Source organism: Schistocerca nitens, chromosome 2 (genome assembly GCF_023898315.1).
Source record: "Schistocerca nitens isolate TAMUIC-IGC-003100 chromosome 2, iqSchNite1.1, whole genome shotgun sequence".
Classification (NCBI taxonomy): domain Eukaryota; kingdom Metazoa; phylum Arthropoda; class Insecta; order Orthoptera; family Acrididae; genus Schistocerca; species Schistocerca nitens.
The window spans coordinates 1,111,178,783-1,111,203,070 of NC_064615.1; the positions used below are offsets into that span (position 1 = coordinate 1,111,178,783).

At 38.6% G+C, this 24,288-nt stretch overlaps 1 protein-coding gene across 1 annotated transcript in view; it reads left to right on the top strand.

Moving 5' to 3' along the window:
* The first annotated feature begins 217 nt into the window (after nt 1-217).
* Nucleotides 218-24,288, top strand: part of LOC126235581 (uncharacterized) — a 102,601-nt gene continuing 78,530 nt past the window's right edge. Inside the window, exon 1 of the mRNA XM_049944297.1 lies at nt 218-241. The gene's annotated coding sequence lies outside the window, so the exon portion shown is untranslated. The remainder of the gene's footprint in view (nt 242-24,288) is intronic.

Here is a 24,288-nt window from a genome sequence, read left to right on the forward strand (position 1 = left end):
AGGCCTGACAAATTGGAGAGGCACAATATAGCTGTTTCTCTGCAGCTAGATCGAGACGAAGCAACTGAACGCAGCGCGGAAATCTGAGAACACACCTCCCCATCTGACTTCTGTCTCCCGCGTCGCTGTTGGCCATAGCGAGTAGAAGAAATGCTGTTGGCCTTGTTTGGTTCTCGGAATTCCTCGGATCTCTCCGTTGTAGTTCGGAACTGCAGCCCCCAGGACGATGCCTGTGGCTAGGGTAAGTATGGATACAACGTTACCATGGTGACGGATGCAGTTGAGTGGGCGTCCGCTACAACAATGGCTGGGGCAAAATCAAAGAATTCGTCTGTTGCACGGGAGAATGCAGAAATCCATTATCAGCCCGAAGTTTCTATAGAATCTGATCGTATACTCGGTGTGCTGGACAGCGCCATACGTAACATGGAATTAGTTGTGAGTAGGGTACAGAGCAATATTTTACGCATAGCTGCGCTGCTTTTTAGCCTCGTTGTTTTATGCTATTTTCGGAGAAGTTAAGCATTAACTCCTTTTTGTTGCCCATTTTCATTTTACTTAAAATTATCGTATGATTTTGTATTTATTTAAGTATTCTCATCTTCAACTGAGTCGTGTGTTAACACTTACAAACCAGAGTGTTTCGTAAATTCTACATATACGCCATACCACACATATGGTGCTAGCAAAGATGGGTATAACACTACGTGAGTGGGTGTAATATTGCCCCGTCCACTTGTGCACTGAAACAGCCAATAATAATAATAATAATAAATAAAAAAAACCTTTTAGAACAACGGTTCCTGAGACCATTACCCATTAGTGAAATCAGGTGTTATCAGGTACCCCTCCCCCCAATCCCCTGTCCGCCCCCACCATCAACGTCAGTGCCTAGACTAGACTTTAGAATGAAAAATAATTTTCTTTGAACAATTTTGTTTTTAAAAAGATGAAAAATTAATCATGTTTAGTTTTTGTAAATGTTTCAAAATAAAACATTTACTAATGAGACGATTTGTGCTCCTTATTTCTAACATTTTTTCACAGAAAGTTCTCAATGCTATCGGAGTCCCAAGCCCCTTACGTATGTAAAACAGAAAAATCAGATACCTATTACCTAATATGAAGCCATGACAGTTCTCAATTTGCCTGTTCAGAATTTGTAGAATTTTTGTAAAACTTTGCATGAAACTTAAAAACTCTAGAAGCCAGTTGTTTTCCGGACGTAGTTTTTCTCCACGAAACTTTTTTTGATACATAGGCCATCCACACAAGTGTACTAGAATTACAGTTTGAAAATATGTGCAAAAGTGCAGTGACGAGCTTACCAATGATTTATTAAATTTTAAACTATAGTATAACATCTTAAAAATAATTTTTAAAAGTTTGTACATAATTATTATATAGTTTATTTTATTAATGTGAAAATACAACTACATGAAGTAGAGTCATCTAGAGTGAAGCAACAGTTTTTACCAGCTGAAGACACCAAGTCAACACCGGGGTCATCTAGACTTTATATGCTGTAACTGATAATAGAAAACGTTTTGTAGCCATTTTTTTCTGCTGAACACACCCAGTATCGCATAAATTTTTGTCTACTTAAGTACTTACAGTCAGCTTGTTGGGGTGCACTCTACTGGCTCTATGGCGTCTTCGGCGCGAAACGTAAATAATAGATCCGAACAACAGAGAAATTATGCGACGATTTCTTTCATAAAAGGAACAATGTACGTATTAAGGAATATCAACGTGGGCACTCAATTTAAACCTTATTGTAGTAAGATTACATGGGTGATCAAATGAAGATAATAGTCCCTGCGGGATATAAAAAAAAAGCTAAATGTTACATAATAATTTTTGATAGCACTCCCTATGAGAGCAGAACTAACCAAGTGAGTCATATAAATAGATAGGTCCATATAGAAAACAACATAGTGGAAGTTAGAGAATCCTTCGTAGCCTTTTTTTTATATCGGGAAAGACTACAGAGGATATGTCAAAAGTATATTCAACAGCAACTGGAAAAACATGGACCGGATATTGCGTTGTGCAGATATCAAGGTTTTGACAATTCACGTCAACGTCAGTCAAATGAAATCGAGACAGGTGGAAAAAAGTAATTAAACCATTTATTATTTCGAAAGTAATGGCCATAACCGTTAATACATTTAGACCACTATGAGACAAAATGGTCAGTGCCTTCACGGAAAAATGTTTGCGGTTGCCTAGGGAACCATGATTGTACCCAGACAAGCACGTCTTTATCCAAAGCAAAACTACAGACACAGATGTCTTTCTTCAGGCTTCTAAAAATGTGTAAATCACATGGAGAGAAATTGGGACTGCATGGAGAATGTGTAATGCCTTCCAAATGAAACTTCAGCAGCATAGTCGAAACAATCTTGGCAAGATGTGAGTCCGCCCACATGTTGTCAAGGTCGCGTACGGCTACAGAAATGGGCTCGCCTGCATGCTTTAGACGAAGAGGTGTACATCTGGGCACAATCATGGCCCTGTAGACAACCACGAATATTTCTCCCTTAAGGCACTTACCACCTTCTTTCACAGTGGGACTGCAATCACTGTGGAAATCGTAAACAGTTTACTTATTTTTCTGTGCCTGTATTGTTATCATTTGACTGCCCCTTATACATGGAATTGTACAACGAAAAATTCAATAAGCCAATCCAAATGTCTGTTCAGGCCATATGGTAATATTTCCTTAAGTCTTTGTGGAGTTCATGCAGTCTAATGTGTTTCATCTATGCTCGTACTATACACAGCATATAAAAATGCATATAAACAAAGATCAGAGCAGGAGGGCACCTTTTATGCAGCATACCAAAAATGTAAAAAATTCTACAAACTTAAGCTGATACAGACAAAAAAGGCTGCTTATGAAGGGTACATAGAAGGTGCAACAAACAAGTGCAAGGCAGCATGGCAGATTGTAGCACAAGAAAATCCCACACGTCACACACATGAAACTCAGCTCACTCCAAGGGAACTAAATGACTACTTCATTAGCTCAATTAAAGAAATTGAAAGTAAGATAGAAAAAACAGATACATCCGCAAGCGATTTACTTAATGCCCTTCCACCAGTAGATCATGTCTTTAACTGGTATAGTATCACACCTGCTCAGATTAAAAGAACAGTCACAAAATTTTCAAATTCTAAAAGTATGGACTGCTACTGGCTCTCCAATTACATAGTAAAAAAAACTGTAGACTCGATCGCTAAACCATTGGCATTCATATTTAATAAATGTTTACAGTCAGGAGTGTTTCCCGACTCCCTCAAAATTTCCAAAGTTATTCCAGTGTTTAAAAAGGGTGACAAACATCTTCCTAAAAGTTATCGCCCAATCTCAATTGTGCCAATATTTTCTAAAGTATTTGAGTCACTTATGTACACTCAATTAAGTAGCTATTTTGAGACACACAACCTTTTGAGCAATAGTCAGTTCGGATTCCGACAGGGCAGAAATACCACTGCGGCCATCCTGGAAATTGTTGACCAGACATTAACAGCCTTTGAAGACCGGAATATGGTGTCACTTGTCTTGTGTGATCTGAGCAAAGCTTTTGACTGCATTCCCTTTGGCACCCTGGTTGCAAAACTAGAATTTTATGGTGTATGTAACCCAGCATTAGCAGTAATAGAGTCATATCTTCATAATAGAAGACAGTTTGTCTCAGTTAAAAATAATTACTCCCCTGTAGCAGCAGTTAGTACTGGTGTACCACAGGGCTCGGTTCTGGGACCCTTCTTCTTCATCATAGCCATCAATGACCTACCTCATCACATAAATAGTACTACCATATGCTATGCAGATGACACAACCCTCCTCACCTCACATCAGAACATCTCAGCTTTGGACAATAACACACAGGAATCACTCAAATCAGCCATCCACTGGTTCACATCCAATAAATTACTGTGTAACTCAGAGAAAACACAACAGCTTCTCTTAGGGTTACCCAAAACCATAGAAAACAAAACTGTAAAACTATTAGGAATGCATATTGATTCCAAACTTAACTGGGAAGAACACGTAAATCAGGTTTGCAAAAAGCTTTCAAGAGTCTCCTATCTCCTTTGGAAACTTAGGGACATGATTAGCATGAACTTTCTGAGAACAATGTACTGTGGACTCTTCCAGTCACATATTACATATGGCCTTCTCATATGGGGGCACAGCTCTCACAGTAACAAAATTTTGTTGATGCAGAAAAGAATGCTGCGCATAATGTGTAAAGTCGGTCCCACGGAGCACTGTCGTCCTCTCTTTATAAGGCTAAGACTGTTGACCATTGTAAACTTGTATATTTATATCTGTGTGTTACACATTAAAAACAATGGTATGGAAGGTGTTGCCAGGGAAGAAATTCATAACTACAACACTAGAAGGAAGGCAGATTATGATATACCAAGACACAGACTAACAAAAAGTAGTAACTCACACAAAGTGAATACCTTAAAAATATTCAACAAACTACCGCAATCTGCTCGGGACATGCCCACAAAAATTCTTAAACAAAATTTGTACAATTGGTTATCTGACAATCCATTTTATTCTATGCAAGAATATTATGATCTGAGTAGCACAGAGATAAACCTGTAATTGCATAATTAACTCAATTAACTACTATATATACTGTTACAAAATATTTCATATCTAATACCTTTGTATTTCAACTGTGTTAGGTAACTACTTTATTTGCCAGTGTTATGATGTGTTACGTAACTACTGTGTTTGCTACTACAATGTAACTCATTTTTGGTACCTTTGTATGTATCTGAAACAAGAATATGTATTAAGCATTGTAGTCACCTGCTTAAGGTTTAGGTTATTTGTAAGTTACTCATATGCTAATTATATCTATGCCTTATATATAGTGTCTGGAATATTAATATTATTTTATGTACTGACGAAGCCTATTTCATCTTGCATGATCAATGGCTAATAAAGAATCTTGAATCTTGAATCTTGAATCTTGAATCATCTATTTTGCTACTGTAGAGAAGTTACATTCATTCTTCTCATGAGTTTGAAATGACCATCTGATACTTGCCGAAGTCCTCATTACAATTCGGTTAAAGTCATAAAAGAAAACATGTGAACAATTGTGAACACTTTAGAATTTATGCAAGAACTGCCCAAAGCATACATTGATACTAGATCAACGATGAGTTTGCTACTTCCAGCTATATGTGATTTTACCTTTTGGCTTAAATCAGCTTTTGGTTCATGATACTGGAAGAAGAAAATTTAGATCAACTAAAACTACAATCTCCACAATTGGCTTTAAAAAAATGATTCACCAAATTAAAAATCCTAAATGAGCTTTTAGCGATGGTGTGAACTGCAAGTGTAGACAATACTTTTACTTTTGGCACTAAAAGGTACAATGATATCGACATTAAAAATGCCCGATGAGGAAGAAGAAGGGTAAATAAAACAATGCCAGGTGAACTAGCTTATGATGATTTTCTAAACTGACTAGTAAAAAATTACCTTCATTCTGCAATGAATCAAGGACTACTAGCCAATTTGTCCATTTTATGAACTGAAAGAAAAGTTTCAAATGAAATATATTTCGATGATGTTATTGAGAATTTCAGTGAAATAAAGGAATGAAAACATCTATTGTAATAATTTCTGTAGTTACTATCTCACACCCCAAGGTTATGAAACTGACACAATAATTCTATAAGATTTCTTTGCAGACACATAAAATGAACGGCAATTTTCTTATTCTATTGTTTTTTATTGCTTTGCACCCCACATGAGGGCTGTTGTTTTAAAAACTGATTTGTATTCTAAATTTCTCACCTAAATGTTTAAGTATGTATATTACAATTACTAGAGCATAGAGTACACACAGTATGAATACCTGATTTTTTTTGGTAAGGAATTACATTTACACTAATCATTTTTTACGACAAGTACACAGCAATTGTTAAGTGCACTGGGCTCTCATTTAGTTTTACCACCACTGGATTCCAATGGGCTTTATCCACCAATACACTGTACCACTTCTTTCAGTAGCCACATTTGCTTCAACCACACCCTAAACCACATTTAAAACAAACCAAGTTAAAATGTGTATACTATAGTTAAGCTACTGTTTGTAAATCACTTGATTGCTGAACTCCTGTACTTCAGAAGCGATGGAAGTGGGAAGACTTAAATGCTGCTAATGCTTTGTGCCTGATCACTTCCACTAATAATAATAATAATAATAATAATAATAATAACTATAAAGTGTAGGCCTACAGCAATGCAGTAGCCATTATATTGTTACTGTTGTATTCTCGTCTCAATTAGATCATTTATTGTTATGAAGTGAATAACAAAGCAATTTCTGATTCATTGTAGGATCTACCTACAGCTCAGAGAAGACTTTTCATGAGATATTTAAGGATATGTCATACATATATCTCAGTTCTACTGTCATAGATGCATGATACAAAATATGTGTGTAATAGGTGGACTATGTGAAGTGGATGTTCATACATTCATTCCTCAAGCTGCAACCTCCACCTTATTGTCTCACCCATTAATACTAGTATTGGAAATTAAAAACATAGCGTAGGTAATCAGTATTGTGGTCTTACAAAATAGCAATTTCTTTAAAAAATGGTTTACTTTCTTGACTGAAACACAGTTGAGTCCTTTTGTTTATACCCCTCACAAAATTTCATTTTACCCCTCTTGGGGCATTTGCCCTTAGGTTCGGAACCGCTGTTGTAGAATAAGGCATGAATGAGTGATGTTCCCATTCTGTCCCATTTGTACATCTTTAACACAATATTTTACCATATTTTGTATTTCCAGATTTCCTATCTGTTGCCTTTCCATATTTCTGTCACCAATGTTCCTGTTCTTTTAATAGGTATTATTAACAGGTAAGCACTGATGTCCAAGCCTACAATATGTCAAAGTTGTAATATTTGGCTAAACATCAATTTTAGTCTGAATGGAAGGATAGTCAGCAATGATAACTGAGGGCTGTGGTATATACCAAACAGTCATCAAGTAATATAATGTTTCTGACTTTACATTAATTTTTCATTATTTAGATTGATGTATGTTAAATGACGAGTGACTAAAATTCAGGAGCTACAACCAGCACTTAGCATTTGCCTGGAATTCAAATTATGTAACATCCCTCACTCAGTGTGTGGTGTGATCTTTATGTTGACTGCCAAATTTATGAAACCATTGTTAATAATTCAATCACACTTAATGTTTGTGACAAGAAAGACTTTAAACATCATTGCTGCTAATTTCACTTGCAGCCATTTAAGCTGTGCTATTAGGTTGCTGCCTGACCACACCCTGGCAAATCATGACAAATTCGGGATAAACAGCAAAGTATTTTTGACAAGCAAGACTACAAATATAAATGTTGCATGATTCACTTCCAACAATTTAGGCTGTACTCTGAGGTTCCTGTCTAACCACTTCCTCAGAAACTGTGACATATTTAGAATAAACAGCAGAGTATTTGTGACATGCTAGAATATAAATGCCATTGCTGCTGTTTTACTTGCAGCACTTTAAGCTGTGCTCTTAGGTTCCATGTCTAACCACACCCTTGGAAATTGTGACATATTCAGAAAAAACAGCAAAATATTTGTGAGAATCAAGAATACAGATATCATTGCTGGTTGTTTCACTTGCAGAAGTTTCATCTTTTGCTTTTCAATCAGGTTGAAGTAATAAAATCAAAGGAACTATTTCTGAGACAGCATGGTGTTGTATGTAAATTAGGTTCAATACTGCTGAACATACTTCTGTTACATGAATAAGGCAAATATAATGTGGTTGTGTGTTTTTATTTCACTAAAATGATTTAAAGATTGGTATTACATAGGTTTTTAACAGGATTGAAACTGGAACTTTTTTATGGTTACTCATAGGTCACCATTTGTTTTCCAATATTTTAAAAATACTCCATACCCCAGGACTTGCTTATCCCCACCTCCACCCCATAAAAACTATCACATTGGCACCTGTGGCTAATCATGTTCAATTTGGAGCATTGGTATTGTTTATCTTCGGATCTCCTAAAAGTTTTTTACTGGTAATGTGTTGTTAATTGACATTTAAATGTAATAAATTGTTCCAAGTGTGACATTTGTGATAGATCTTCAGTAGGCCAATATCTCAAAATGGTATACTGTCATAAGACAGGAAGACAATGACATCCAATATGGAGTCTCCAAAGTAGCAAGTGAGCAACAATGACGCAACCCGAATGCAGGTTGTCGGCAGCAGTGGATTCTTTCGGAAATAGAAATGATCCAACCATTCATAATGCTGGTTCAGCATGTAATATGAATAACAGCTGACTAAAAATATGTTTTGCAATGAACAGTGAAATAGATTTCAATTTACATAAGAAAGACTTTTATTCTATTTTGAGATTGGGGGGGGGGGGGGGTGACTGGTCTCTCCAGTGCTCTGCTGAATGTGGCCCTGGAATCAGCAAAGGGAAAGATTCAAGGACCTCTGAATAAATCACTTGTTAGTGTTCAAGAAAACAAATACTGCAGAAAATATGAAACAGGAAATAAGCTCCATTTTTAAAAAGGAAGTGAAAGGTTATCAAGTGTAATTTCTTTGAATGCTTGTTACACTACTTATTGGCTGCTCTTGTGTGTAAAAGCTACACTACTCATGAAATAAGAGCTAAGTCCTTTTCTTCTGTATATTACCCTCTCCAGATGTATTCAAATAAACAGGAGCCAAACAAGATTTTACGCTAACTCATTCCTTGTAAAGATCCGGAATTTTAAATTATAGCAGACCATATTCCATCAGGGCTCAATAATATATTACAGTTATCCATGGAATGTTAATATGCTTTCTTTTATGACACAGGTGCATCCTTTGCTTTTCTTTTTAATGCTTCTATCAGTAGTTCCAAATACACATCACCCTTTTACTCTACTTCTTCATAGGGATCTGTCACTTACCACACCTTTCTCACAAAGTTTTTCATTTGCAAATACACAGGGAACAAACTTCCCTACAACAATGACTGTGCACTGATTCAGAGTTTCAGCTTCAAATGAGATAATCTTTTTGCTACTCTTATAAAACCACAAGAAGGCCTGTATCAAGTCCAATTCACAAGACAATTCTGAAGGAAGATTAAAGCTTAACATACCATTGACAGAACTGTCAGTAGAGACAGAAGATAAGCTCAGATTACAAAAGGATGGGGAAGGAAATCAGCTGTAGCTTTTGAAATGGCATTTGTGTGGAGTGATGTAGGGAAATCATGGAAAACCTAAATCTGGATGACTGCACAGGGATTTTAACCATCATAATCCCAAATGTGAGCCCAGTGCACTACAATTCAAGGTAACCTCAAGTAGGACATGGTTGTAAATTGCTTAGCCTGTCGGTTACCTAAACATATTTGCCATAAACAGGCAATATATATTATCATTAAAAAGTATTATTGCTAAAAAAAACTGTACATATGGATGGAAGAACAGTGAAGGTGATTAAATCAGTGTATAAAATAATAAGTCATCAGCTAGCTACATCAGTAAATCAGTCCTTTGAAAAAAGCTGTTTTCATCACCTATTAAAATATGCAGAAATAAAACCATTCTTCAAGAATGGGTGAAGGGAAGATATCTCAAATTAATGCCCTATTTTTCTTTTTGTTGTGTTGGCAAAGCATTTGAGACAGTAATTAGTATCCAGATGTAAAATTTATTATTTTGAACAACCATTTGGGTTGTAGATGCCATAAATAATTTATTGACAAGGTTGGCAACTCACTGGACAAGAATAATAAAGTAGCGGTGATCTTCTGAGATCTCACAAGAGCTTTCAATTCAGTAAATGACACCTCACAGCTTAAGTGTACTTACAGCGTCCAAAGCTCTTGCATTGCATTCTGATACAGGCAATTTCTTGACATTGGTCATACTAATTGGGTGATAGGATATGCTAGTGATTGAGAATATCTGCAGCTAATGATTTCTTTTTGAATTGATTACTTTTGTTGGTGATGTGAATAGAAAAAACTAGATGTACTAACTGGCCAGCAGCAGAGTCTGAGGTCTAGGTTAGGTTGGAGTGTGACAGTCTTGTTGCAAGTTGACAGAGCCAACAACTGGGAATGGAGGAAAACCTGATGTGCTAACAGACTGACCAGTAGTGAAGCCCCAGTTCTAGGATAAGTTGGAATGTGACAGTTTGGTTGTGAGTTTGCAAAGCCAATGATTGTGAATGGAAGAAAACTAGATATGCTCACAGACTGACTGGTGGCATAACCGGAAGCTTAGGCTAGGTTGAAATGAGACAATTTCTTGTGAATTGGCAAAGCCAGTGAATCTCAACATGAAAATACAATTTCAGTAATAGATTGAGGAGAAATGTAGCCCAAGATATATGTTTCACATAGCAATAACCTGTTTGTAGTTCTTATTTTAAGTTTTTCTGCAAATTCAGATAATTCTTACTTAATAGAACAAAATGCCAGCTATCTTTATTTATGAACCATAGGAAATTACAAATGAGCATTCTTGGGTGCTGACAACCAACTCATTATTCTGTGTATTCAGTTCCAGTTATCATCATGAGTTATTATCAACATCAGCAAGCACGTCAACAGGTGCAGACACCATTAGTGCTATTTTACCCATCTATCTAATTCGCAAACTAGATAAGTATGGGGATGGGAGCAGTGTGCTATAGTGGCCTACTTCATATCTATGTAAAACAAGGCAGAGCCTAATTGTCTCCTCAAGCATAAAAAGTTATCGATCAAAATGGAGAGCAGCAACTCAAGGCGTGCTTCAAGGCTCTATTGTTGGTCCCATTTCCTTTCTATTCTTTGTGATTTGGTCATCAGTGCCATCTCTGCATCAGTTATGTTTCCAGGCGATTCACTTGTTTGTCAATTGAAAATCATGAAGAAGAAAAAATTCCTGACTGTATCATTGAAACATTTGATAGCATCGAAACATGTTTCCAGCCAATGAATTGACTCTGAACATTTAAAAAATGCATGTGGTATAATTCATGAAGCAACAGCCAAAATACTGGAAATGAAAAGAAGTTGTAAAAATAAAAATACAGCAGAAATGGAATGTCAGTTTTGTAGGACTAAATTAATATAATTTAAAATGGAATATGCATATTGAGTGCTTATAAAGTAAAATAAGTTGCCTCACATTTACATTGCAAATGTGTTCCAATGCCACTGACATGGACACGTGAAAAATTGTGTATGACATTGTTTTGAATCAGTAATGAGACATGGCATCGTGTTTTGGAGAAGTTCTAGCTTTTATACAGGATGGTCGGAAACAGTCTGAAAAGCATGTAAGGATTTTGCAAGGTAGCTTGTGCTGAGAAATAATTGTTAAGAAAAGATTTCGATACAGTGAGCTTATAGCCAGTCAGTCTGTTGACGTGCAAATTCAAGTGGTGCACCACAGATGGTGTCACCAAACATGTGGTTTCCTAAAACTGAACAAGAGAGTGACACAAAAATTGGACGTGGGATGGTTGAAAAGATAGAACCTGAGCCAAATACCGACCAGTGTCGTATGCTATTACCTATGCTATAAGAACAATGACACTGATTGTATCAGACAGGCCATTTGAATTTGCACATGCAACAGCCTGACTAGCTAAATTCAATGGTAATTTACTCAGAAACAGTGCAATATATCAAATTTTTTTTCTTACAATGATTTCTCAGCGCATTCTACCTTGCAAAACCCTTACAAGCCTTTCAGACTGTTTCTGACTACCCTGTATATCTCATAACCTAAGCTCTCCATAAAAGATATCAAAAAAGTGTGTGGTGTACATCCAAAGGAATTTTGGCATTTATTATTGGAAACCAGGAAATCGCAACAGACCACTTCCAATACATTCATGGAGTGAAGTTCTTTTTATACAACAGGCAAGAATTAATTCACAAAAAAATAATTTTTATCATTCATACATAGCAAGAAATAAAGATAATTTTATGGTTCAATTAAAATTATGTGTTCAGACTCTCCAGTATGAATATCTTCAACAAACTGACAGACAATAATATTCTAAATATGCAGCTAAGTTTACTGATAAAGAAGCTACATGACACGGGAATGGTACTATTTGGTGGATGAGTTAATGAAGATTGAACTGATGATTTAAGTCTCAATTTTATTCATCATTGGTGTTGGTATATAAATATAACTGCTAGTTTTCACAAAAATTATATTAATTTTAGAACAATGCTCCATCTCATTGTCTAAATTTTATAGAAATAAGTTATTAATATAGCTTTTGACATGTCTGCTGCACCCAAATTAGATGAATAATAATTGTGTGTTATGAGACAAATAAATTGCTATTCAAGATTTTTACATGATTACAGAAAAAAATCTTGGAAAAATTGTGACTTTTATGGCATTAGAGAGGAAAGGCCCTTTCCTTCATCCCTAATGCAAACAATGTAATCTCAGTCTCTAAAACCAAATTAATTTTTCAACTTTTGTGGTCATCACAATGCTGATTCAGTCTCTCCTTCCCTGAATCTTCTGTACCTCTTGATTGTATGTTTAGAATAACTTTTCCCTCTTTCCAGCACCAATTGAATTCTCTGTTTCATGTGTTTGCTGAGAAATTGATTTTTAACTGTCTCAGAATCTATAGACTCAGTCATTGATCTCATTTGTGTGCCTGTTAGCTCTTCCCCCATTTCTGTCACTGTTAAATAAAATCTCTTGTACTGTACTGAATATTTTGAGCATTAAGATTTTGTTTATTAAAATGAATAACTGTGTGATAATGACTAGCATGACTGTGTAGTAATAGCTAATATATTACAGAATATCCAGTTCAAAATGAAAGTAAAAATTAAGTGAACAATAGTAGATCAGAAAAAGAATAATCACTTAATGAGAAACAACTGGCCTGTAGTGAAAGATACAATCATCCTTGAATCTCTAGAATGTGTACATTTCAAAAAGTCCATTCTTAGCAGAAAGGGAAAGACAACAAATAAGAAACAAGTGTCCAAATGGTAGAGGGAAAAATAGTCTTGCTGTACATGAGATCAGGAAAGGAATAAAGTAGAGGAAAGGAAAAATTGTGAAGAAGAGAGAAGATGGCAGTTTTTGTCATGTTGAGAAAGCTAATAGATACAGAACTTAAGACTTCAGAAGGGCCCAGTGAGTTCATCAGTGATCTAAGTTCAGCATCAACAGAACAGAAGGGACTGCAGGAGCAGATTGAGCTTGTGATGTGGTCAACTGACTGGTAGCAGGCCCCTGCCACATTCTCTTCACATTCTAGGAACGTATGTTGTGATGCACCAGTAAGCTGGAAAAGCCATAGTTGAATGTTCACTTCTCAGTAAACAGATGGTGTGATATACAGTAAAAACAGATTTTACATTTTCCCACTTTTTACATTCATTTTTTTCAGTCCAAACATAAGTCTTATTCTCTCAATACAATGCTTTCCTGTCATTAATGATTTCATGTTACATTTCCCACATTTTAAGTTTACTTTGACATTATCACAATCTTTAACATTGATTTTTATTCAGATTTCGGCAAAAAGTGCATCATATTCCTGTCAGAGTCAGCCTTGGAACAAAGCAGAAAACAGAGACCATACACAAAGTTATTGATTGTGTAACATAGTGTTCTTGCGATAAGCAAGATTTTCATTGTTGGTGTGTTGGGTCACGGCCACCTGTACTAAAGGTTCACAGTGTTTGGAAGGATAGTACAGTATGCTGAGTCACTGCCTTAATGATAATCATGATCTCATGATAGTGACTCTAGTACCAAACTTCCTTCTGCTCATTGCATTGTATTATAACAGCTTTAATTTAATTTCACAGTCATTTATACAAATAAACATTGCTTTTGAAGATGGCTGCCTCTATAGTGGGCTTTCACAAATCATTGTTACTTCCCTGTGAAATATACTAATTGATACTAAGTGCACAGTCTTAGGTTCGTATGACCTAATGTCAGATGGTAAACATTCCTCCTCAAGATGCTCTGTAACATGAACACAATTTCTGCCCTTTTCCTCACCAGGAATGGCCCTGAACTGAGTGACCTCCTTGTCGGGAAGACATTGTGAATTTCATGTCTATTGTTCTCTGTTTATGAAAAGTGCCAACATGACTATTTTAATCAATACTGTGTTTCAAGTTTTATTTACCATAATTTTATAATGATTATCAATAACAAGTCTGACATTAGAAAATGAATATCTTTTTAATGTGGTTTCATGGAAGTCTTTTGCTTCTGTGTTTTATGTACAACTTCGGACATAATCAAAATGAAGAGAGCAACCCATGTGCTCATTTGTGTGTGTCAGCACTTGGCTGCTACCTCTGTGATTAATGCTTTTATGCTGCAGAGAGACAAGTAGAGCTATTGCTTTCAGAAACAAACACAATTAATTATCTCAGATTTTTTGAATAGGCAAAATTTAAATTTTTTTAATTTCACATTTTGGCTAATGTAAAGAGAATGACAATAAGAGTAATTTATTTATTTTTGCTTGTTATGTTTCCTATGCTGCCCTGTATTTTACACTTTCTTTCATTTCACACTTTTTTGGGTCAGTCTGCTGAAAAGTGTGGAGGGTTTTACTGTATAGCAGAAGATAAATAGTGAAAGGAATAAGGTTAACAACTCACTTTATAGTCAATGCATTGAATGGTTTTTAGGCACATGAACAAGACTGAAAATATTGCTGAGCTTTCAGATGATGTTCTTCTTCAGACATAACTAGTACAGAACACACACACACACACACACATGGTGGAGTGGGTGGGGGAGAAAGGAAATGGAGAGAAGGAAGGAGGGCTGAATGGAAGTGTGGCTGATGGAGGGGAGTATGAGGCAACAGGTGCATCGAATAGGAATACAACACTGATGAGCTACCTGTGGTGCAGGCAGGAGGACTGTGTGTGGCACAAAGTGATATGGAAGAGTAGCCTGGGTGTGAGGGAGAGATTGGAGGAAGAGATGGAGCTTGTTGTGAGGCAGAGGCAAGCAGAGATGGAGACCAGAAGGATTGTTAAACTGAAGGGTGTTTTTTAAGGACAGCTTCTAACTGTGTAGCTCAGAGAAGCTGTTATTGAAGTGAGCACCAAAATGACAGTTATTGTGAGGCAGCCATTGAAAGATGTTTTGGAAGGACACTTTCTGATTGTATAGTTCACAGAAGCTGTTGTTAATGGGAGTATCCAGGTGGCAGTAATTATGAAGCAGCATGTTCCTCCATTGAGTGATCAGTTCTGCTCATAGATACAGTTTTATGGTGATCATCCATTCAGGTGGACAGCTGGTGGGTGATCACATGTACATAAAATGTTGGCAAAGTTATATTGGATCTGGTATGTCATATGACTACTTTCACAGCTGGCTTGTTTCTGATGGGATAAGGTATGCCTTTGACTGGACTGGAATAGGATGCACTGAGTGAGTTTATAGGATAGGTAATGCACTTGGATTCCATGGAAGTATGATCCCTTTGACAAAGTGTTTGGAGTAGGATGTCATAAGGATTGATCAGGATATTTTGTAGAATAGGTGTGTGGTAGAATACAATTTTAAGAGAGTTGAGAAGGATGTCACCGATTTTCATGTTCAATGATAAGTGACAGGGTATAGTTAAGTTTTCCCAGTCCAGATAACATTGAACAATGGTAGATGCTTCTTTGCAGCCGATTCACAAGGAGAGTTGGAAAATTAGGAGGATGTGCGGATGTAAGAGACCTGCTTGTGGACTAAGTGTGGAAAATATTGCTTGCCTATGTAGGCCTTAGTAACATCTTGAGCATGCTGAGCAAGGGATTGTTTGTCATTGTAGGTGACAAGACTGTACAGCAGAGAATTTTGTGTGTGGAAGGGATAGGAGTTGTCAAAATAAAAGTGTTATAGACAGCCAGGACAATATAGCGATGCAGTTGTAAGTGAATTCTGTACTACAGTAATGGACCAGTGTGCGATTTGCAGGGGGGGATTGGGGGGGGGGGGGATTTGCCCTCCTCTGCATCAGACCATCCCCTCCTCTGGTTTTAGTTTATGCATCCCAACCTGGGATGTTTATTTCCATGCACTGGAGTAAAACTTTACATATAATTTAAATTTGTGGAGCCGAACACTGAAAGTTTTTAATACAGTCTTACTATTAATACTATTAATATGTTTGCTTATCAATTTTGAAAAAGTGTTAAGTAGTAGGTATGCATTTCAAAACATTTAGAACAAAACAACAAGACGTTGCCCCAGCGTAAATGAGGCTTTAGAGCCAGGTCTGTATTGTATGGTGGATGTGATGTGTTGCGTACGAAACTGAAACCTGCGATCAGATCCAAACGTCGTGGAAAACTGTGAAGAGGTGTCATCGTACAGCAAGATAACGCTCGCCCACATTCTGCCAAATGGACAGACGATGCAATAAAGGAGTTGAGATTCGAGGTGCTGGAACATCCACCATACAGTCCAGACCTAGCTCCAAGCGATTTTCACATGTTTGGACCCTTAACGGAAGCACTACAGGGAAGAAGATTTGAAAGTGATGAAGACGTTATTGCTGCGGTGCGGTGCGGTGCAACCGATAAATGTATTTTCTGATGAAATAAAAAAACTCGTAAAACGTCGGGAAAACTGCATTGAAGTCCAGGGAGGTTATGTAGAAAAATAACACATGTTTCAGTTTTCTATCATCAGAATAAGTACAGCTTTTCACAAATGTCCCTTTACTTTTTGAATTCCCATCGTATACCCGTATGTAGATGATTTTGTAAATAAGCTTTACCTATAACGTACTTTTAAAGATATAACAAGGGATGGCTTTTCTGATAGTGCTTACACGTGAATAGTGAGTTTCGGCTTTAACATCTATTTATAAATAACTGTTTAACCATGGGTAATGCCACGGTCCAAGCTAGTAACACGTATAATTATACTAACCCCCTAAGACATCCCCCCCACTGGTAAAAGCACAAATCGAACACTGGTAATGGTAAGTCCTGGATAGAGCAATATGTAAAATACGGGAAAGGCAACAGCGCACCTACACCATACTCAATGTGTGGAGCACAGAGACATGAAACAGGAAACATCATTCATGCTAGCTTCCAAGCTCTTGCTCTTTTCCTAGCAGAAGTGCACACATTTGCACACACAACAACACAGGCTCTCAAATGTGCCCATAGTGAGACTGATTATTGATACTTGATTATTGAAAGCAGTTGCCTGAGCTGATGGAAGTGGGGAGGGGGTAGAGAAGGACTCAAAGAGGGGCTAATGGGAAAGGGGCAGGTCTTTGGACAGGTGACTCTGTGGCTGCATAAGATGAAAGGAGTACAGAGCATAGAGCAAAACAAGATATAGGAAGAGGGAGAGTGAGGGGAAATGGAGGGAGAAAAGGGGAGGAAGGTGGAGATGAAGAGGGAGAAAAGGATGGGGGGAGAAGAGAGAAGAAGAGAGAAGACAGACAGAGAGAGAGAGAGAGAGAGAGAGAGAGAGAGAGAGGGAGAGAATTTCCTTTTGGGTGGGGGGGGGGGGGGGGGGGAGAATAATGGGAGAAAGCAGTGCATGATTGGGTTGGTGAGAAGTGGTGTGGACAGAATAGAGAAGGGAGAAAGTAAGGTGAGGTAGTGGTAACAGGTTAGCGAAGGTTTAGGCCAGGGGGATTGTGAGCACCTAGGTTATGCTGGAGAGACAATTCCCATCTGCTTAGTTCACAGAAACTTATAAAGGAAGGGAGTATCCAAATGGCTCACATAGTGAAGCACCTGTTGAAGTCATTTGTGTTGTGATGTGCAGCATCTTCACCAACTGGATGGCTGAGACTGTGGTTTACCACAGCTTGGCAGTGGCAATTCATGTGAGTAGACAGTGGTTACTCATCATGCTCACATACGAGTAGAATGCTTGTACAGTAATTGCAATATAGCTGATATATAACATGGCTGTTTTCGCATATGGCTCTGCCTCTTATTAGGTAGGAAATGCCTGTGACAGAACTATGGTGGGAGGTGGTGGGTGGGTGTATGGGAAAGGTCTAGTAGTTGTCCACAGGTGAATGACATATGGGGTGCAGGATTTAGGTTAGGGTTGGAATAGGAATGGACAATTGGCTGGTTGGTGGAACACTATGTAAGATTATGTGGGTAGGAGTTTGGGTAGGATATCACTCATCTCAGGGCACAATGAGAGGCAATCAAAGCACTGGTAAAGGAGGTAGTTGAGCTTTTCAAGGCCAGGGTGGTACTGGATGATCAGAAGAGTGCTGGTCAGTGGCCAGTTAACAGTTTTACTGGTGCCAGAAGAGCATGTTGAATGGGATATTTCTTTATGGATGATCTGGATAGGAAATTGTCTGCCAGTAAAGGATATGGTAAGGTTATGGGTCTATTTCAACAACTCTTGCTTTCCACTGGAGATGTGGCATCCACCGATGGTGAGACTGTAGGGAAGAGACTTTAACATGAAATGGGTGACAGCTATCAAAGTGGAGGTATTGTTAGTGATTGGTGCTCTTGATATGGACAGACATATTTGAGGAACCATCTGAGAGGTGGAGATTAACATCTGGGAAGGTGTATCAATAAGTTGAGAAGGGATAAGTGAAGTGGATTTGGAGTAGGTGTTGAGCTTATGGAGGAAAGAGCAAAGGTTTTTCTTGCAGTGAGTCCAGATTATGCCCATCGATAACTGAACCAACAAGAGGTTTTAGGTGTTGACTGGGTAGGAAGGATTCCTCCAGATGGCCTATAAATAAGTTGGCATAGGATGGTGCCATGTGAGTACCAAAGGCAGTACTACAGATATGTTTATACATTTGGTCTTTGAAAGTGAAATAAATGGAGATCAGGATGTGGGTGGCTGGGAAAATTGGGAAAGAGGTGCTGGTTTTGGTATCAGAAGGACTGATGGATTTGATATCAGGAGGACTTTGGGAAAGGTTATGTTCCATGGCTGCGAGGCCATGAGCTTGTGGTTGACATAGAAGGACATCACGTCTGCAGTGACCAACAAGGAGCCGGATAGTAACGGGTCAGGAAGTGTGGAGAGACAATGAAGGAAGACCTGCCCCTTTCCTACTACCTGTGCTTCAGGTCCTTCCCTAACCACTCTCCACCTCCATCAGCTCAGGCAACTGCTTTCAATAATTGAGTATCAATAATCGCTCTCACCATGGCCACAAGAGAGCATGTTTGGGTGTCTGTGTGGTTGTTTGTGTGAATGTGTGTACTTTTGCACACAGTTTGGATTCCAGAAGAGCCTCTCCACTGAACATGCTGTCCATCATTTCGCTGAGAATGTGTTAGAATACTTGAATGACTAGATTTTTCATGTAGAATTGGTTCCTGGATGAGACATTGATGACGTTTTGAAATTCACACAATATTTCATTGGCCTAACTGACTGACATCTTCAGGTGTAGAGAACACACTGCTAAGTCAGCAGTGTGGCTGCCCCACCAGAAGATATTGTCAGTTATAATTAAGAAATATGGAGAGAATTTCACAATACCTGATGTCTTGCCTGAGAACCACTTCTACGACTAGTCCATTTGGAAAGCCTTGAGCAACACAAGATTGTACCTACTGGAATACTTTGTGATCTGTCTTTTGTGCAAATCATAACACTCTTTTGTAAACATAGTTTATGACTAGTGGTGGCTCACGAGTGTACATTCTGAGTGTTTAAAAAGTTTTAGATTCAGATAAATGTGAGAGTGTGAAACTAACAGCATCTGCTGTATAACAGTTATGCTTATCTACAAGTTTATACCACTACAGCCACTGCCAGTAATAATAAGAACAGCAAATATAATGATAATAATAATAATAATAATAATAAGATGCATAACTTATCTGACAAAAGAAAGAATTGTTTTGTGGAATTTTGTTGTTTTGTACATAATTAAGTACAGTTTAGGGTAATAGCAAAATAATGTGTAAGCTTTTACATCTCTGCATTTCATATTTTTGTGTAAGTGGGAGTTTTCATGCTTTTCCATTTTTTCGCACAAATGTACAAAATCCCTAACAGATGTAGTAGTTCACAAATTTATTTCTGGATTGAGAATTAGAAATTCTTACACTGCACCCACACAACTTGTGCTAACTGTGCACTTCCTTGTTAAGTGTTCACTTGTAGGCACACTTATTTGAGTTTATAACTCTCTCAATCAAAGGATCTGTTCTCGAAAGCTCTAGTTCCTTTGCAACTAATTTTTTCTGGTAATTTACTTTTCTGTTAACAGAATGAGATTTTCACTTGGAGCAGAGTGTTCACTGATATGAAACTTCCTGGCAGATTTGTGTGCCGGACTGAGACTTGAACTTGGGATCTTTGCCTTTTGCATCCAATCTAATTTTACTATAGTACATAGTGAGTGAATTAGCATATCTGAGGAATATGCCATCATCTTGCAGGATTTATGCCAAGCAAATGGGGATACAAGTCTGGTACTGTGTGCTACCACCTGGTGACACTAACGTTAACTTCCAGTTGAGTGGCAAGGGCTAGCTGTACACATCGTGAACTGTGCACATTTTTTTTTAATCAAATCTGAATATATTTGGCCCATAAGGCAATTATGTCACAAGAGTTGTGCATGTACAAAAGCTCCTTAAAATGTGCACAACTGAAGGTGTGCTCTAGGCCCTGATGCCAGGTTTCATGGAGTCTAGAGGAGTAGTAGCATGGTAGATTTAAGTCCCATATCTTTCAGATTGGAGCATTTATGTTATGTTTATCAGCATTCAAAGAAAAATAACCAATAAATCTGGAAGGTGTCAAAAGTTAGGGTATACATGTGCTCTTGTGCTTTTACACAGTAGCTGCCACCATTTCTGACTTTCAAGGTACAGTGGGTGAGGGGTTCAATTTATTTTTAGCTGATAGGAATCAGAGGGTATTGTTAGATAGGTCATGAAGCTTTCATGGTGAATCTTCTTCTGAGGCAGGGCAAATTACTATTGGTGTTTCACAGGTTTCATTTTTGGGACCACTCCTCATTATGTATAAATGACTTCCCACCTCCCACTGATAAAGCAGAAGTGGTGCTCTCTGTTGATGCAAAGATCATAATCATGTCCACAATGGAAGGGGCACATGAATAAAATATACCAAAGTATTGTTCACTTACTCTTGGTAAACAGTCTATCACCTAACTTACAATAAAGAGCTCATTCAGTCCTGTGCAGGACAAGATATATAATTGGAAACTTGCAAGGAGCAAGGGACTGGTTGTGTGGGGTAAACACATATATGAAGGCTACTGTTAATAATTTATTGATAAATATCAAAGTTGATGCAGACTGTAGTTTAACTCATCTGAAGCTTTATAGTAGTTGTTATTAATAGAAAAAATAAATTTTGTTTGTGGATGCATAAAATGTATAAAATTATAATAACCTTCTAAATAAATAATTTGCATAATCTAACAATAAATGTTTTCTCCAGTCATTTTTTCCAAATAAGCCAAACAGGTTTGAAGAAATAAGATTATGATGAGAAGCACTCAGGCAAAGATTCCAGTATAAATGGCCACTAAATAATTGTACACAAATGAAAGGAGTGAAACTGTATTATAAAAACAATAATTTGTTAGCCTCATTTTACATTCAGGGCGATATCTCAGACTACGCTCTTGGCATGTGCCAATGCTTACAAAGACTAGGACAGAGTAAAGTGTTCCAAGTGCAAAGTGTTGCAAGTTGCAAACAGAGCAACAGCTGTGCAGTGAAGTCCAGGAGCAAAATCATATTATACTGTCTAAACTTCCATGCCCACCAAAAGGATGCCGCACTCACTCTTGCAATCTATAACCAAATGACAATGTTGCTTAAGAAAGCCTTCTGTTTGATGACAAGAGAAATATATATATATATATATATATATATATATATATATATATATATATATATATATATAACAGAGGGAAACATTCCACGTGGAAAAAATATATCTAAAAAGAAAGATGATGAGACTTACCAAACAAAAGCGCTGGCAGGTCGATAGACACACAAACAAACACAAATATACACACAAAATTCAAGCTTTCGCAACAAACTGTTGCCTCATCAGGAAAGAGGGAAGGAGAGGGAAAGACGAAAGGATGTGGGTTTTAAGGGAGAGGGTAAGGAGTCATTCCAATCCCGGGAGCGGAAAGACTTACCTTAGGGGGAAAAAAGGACAGGTATACACTCGCACACACACACATATCCATCCACACATACAGACACAAGCAGACATATTTAAAGACAAAGAGTTTGGGCAGAGATGTCAGTCGAGGTGGAAGAGTAGAGGCAAAGAAGTTGTTGAGAGACAGGTGAGGTATGAGTGGCGGCAACTGGAAATTAGCGGAGATTGAGGCCTGGCGGATAACGAGAAGAGAGGATATACTAAAGGGCAAGTTCCCATCTCCGGAGTTCGGATAGGTTGGTGTTGGTGGGAAGTGTCCAGATAACCCGGACGGTGTAACACTGTGCCAAGATGTGCTGGCTGTGCACCAAGGCATGTTTAGCCACAGGGTGATCCTCATTACCAACAAACACTGTCTGCCTGTGTCCATTCATGCGAATGGACAGTTTGTTGCTGGTCATTCCCACATAGAATGCATCACAGTGTAGGCAGGTCAGTTGGTAAATCACGTGGGTGCTTTCACACGTGGCTCTGCCTTTGATCGTGTACACTTTCCGGGTTACAGGACTGGAGTAGGTGGTGGTGGGAGGGTGCATGGGACAGGTTTTGCACCGGGGGCGGTTACAAGGATAGGAGCCAGAGGGTAGGGAAGGTGGTTTGGGGATTTCATAGGGATGAACTAACAGGTTACGAAGGTTAGGTGGACGGCGGAAAGACACTCTTGGCGGAGTGGGGAGGATTTCATGAAGGATGGATCTCATTTCAGCGCAGGATTTGAGGAAGTCGTATCCCTGCTGGAGAGCCACATTCAGAGTCTGGTCCAGTCCCGGAAAGTATCCTGTCACAAGTGGGGCACTTTTGTGGTTCTTCTGTGGGGGATTCTGGGTTTGAGGGGATGAGGAAGTGGCTCTGGTTATTTGCTTCTGTACCAGGCCGGGAGGGTAGTTGCGGGATGCGAAAGCTGTTGTCAGGTTGTTGGTGTAATGTTTCAGGGATTCCGGACTGGAGCAGATTCGTTTGCCACGAAGACCTAGGCTGTAGGGAAGGGACCGTTTGATGTGGAATGGGTGGCAGCTGTCATAATGGAGGTACTGTTGCTTGTTGGTGGGTTTGATGTGGACGGACGTGTGAAGTTGGCCATTGGACAGGTGGAGGTCAACGTCAAGGAAAGTGGCATGGGATTTGGAGTAGGACCAGGTGAATCTGATGGAACCAAAGGAGTTGAGGTTGGAGAGGAAATTCTGGAGTTCTTCTTCACTGTGAGTCCAGATCACGAAGATGTCATCAATAAATCTGTACCAAACTTTGGGTTGGCAGACCTGGGTAACCAAGAAGGCTTCCTCTAAGCGACCCATGAATAGGTTGGCGTACGAGGGGGCCATCCTGGTACCCATGGCTGTTCCCTTTAATTGTTGGTATGTCTGGCCTTCAAAAGTGAAGAAGTTGTGTGTCAGGATGAAGCTGGCTAAGGTAATGAGGAAAGAGGTTTTAGGTAGGGTGGCAGGTGATCGGCGTGAAAGGAAATGCTCCATCGCAGCGAGGCCCTGGACGTGCGGAATATTTGTGTATAATGAAGTGGCATCAATGGTTACAAGGATGGTTTCCGGGGGTAACAGACTGGGTAAGGATTCCAGGCGTTCAAGGAAGTGGTTGGTGTCTTTGATGAAGGATGGGAGACTGCATGTAATGGGTTGAAGGTGTTGATCTACGTAGGCAGAGATACGTTCTGTGGGGGCTTGGTAACCAGCTACAATGGGGCGGCCGGGATGATTGGGTTTGTGGATTTTAGGAAGAAGGTAGAAGGTTGGGGTGCGGGGTGTCGGTGGGGTCAGGAGGTTGATGGAGTCAGGTGAAAGGTTTTGCAGGGGGCCTAAGGTTCTGAGGATTCCTTGAAGCTCCGCTGAAATGAGATCCATCCTTCATGAAATCCTCCCCACTCCGCCAAGAGTGTCTTTCCGCCGTCCACCTAACCTTCGTAACCTGTTAGTTCATCCCTATGAAATCCCCAAACCACCTTCCCTACCCTATGGCTCCTATCCTTGTAACCGCCCCCGGTGCAAAACCTGTCCCATGCACCCTCCCACCACCACCTACTCCAGTCCTGTAACC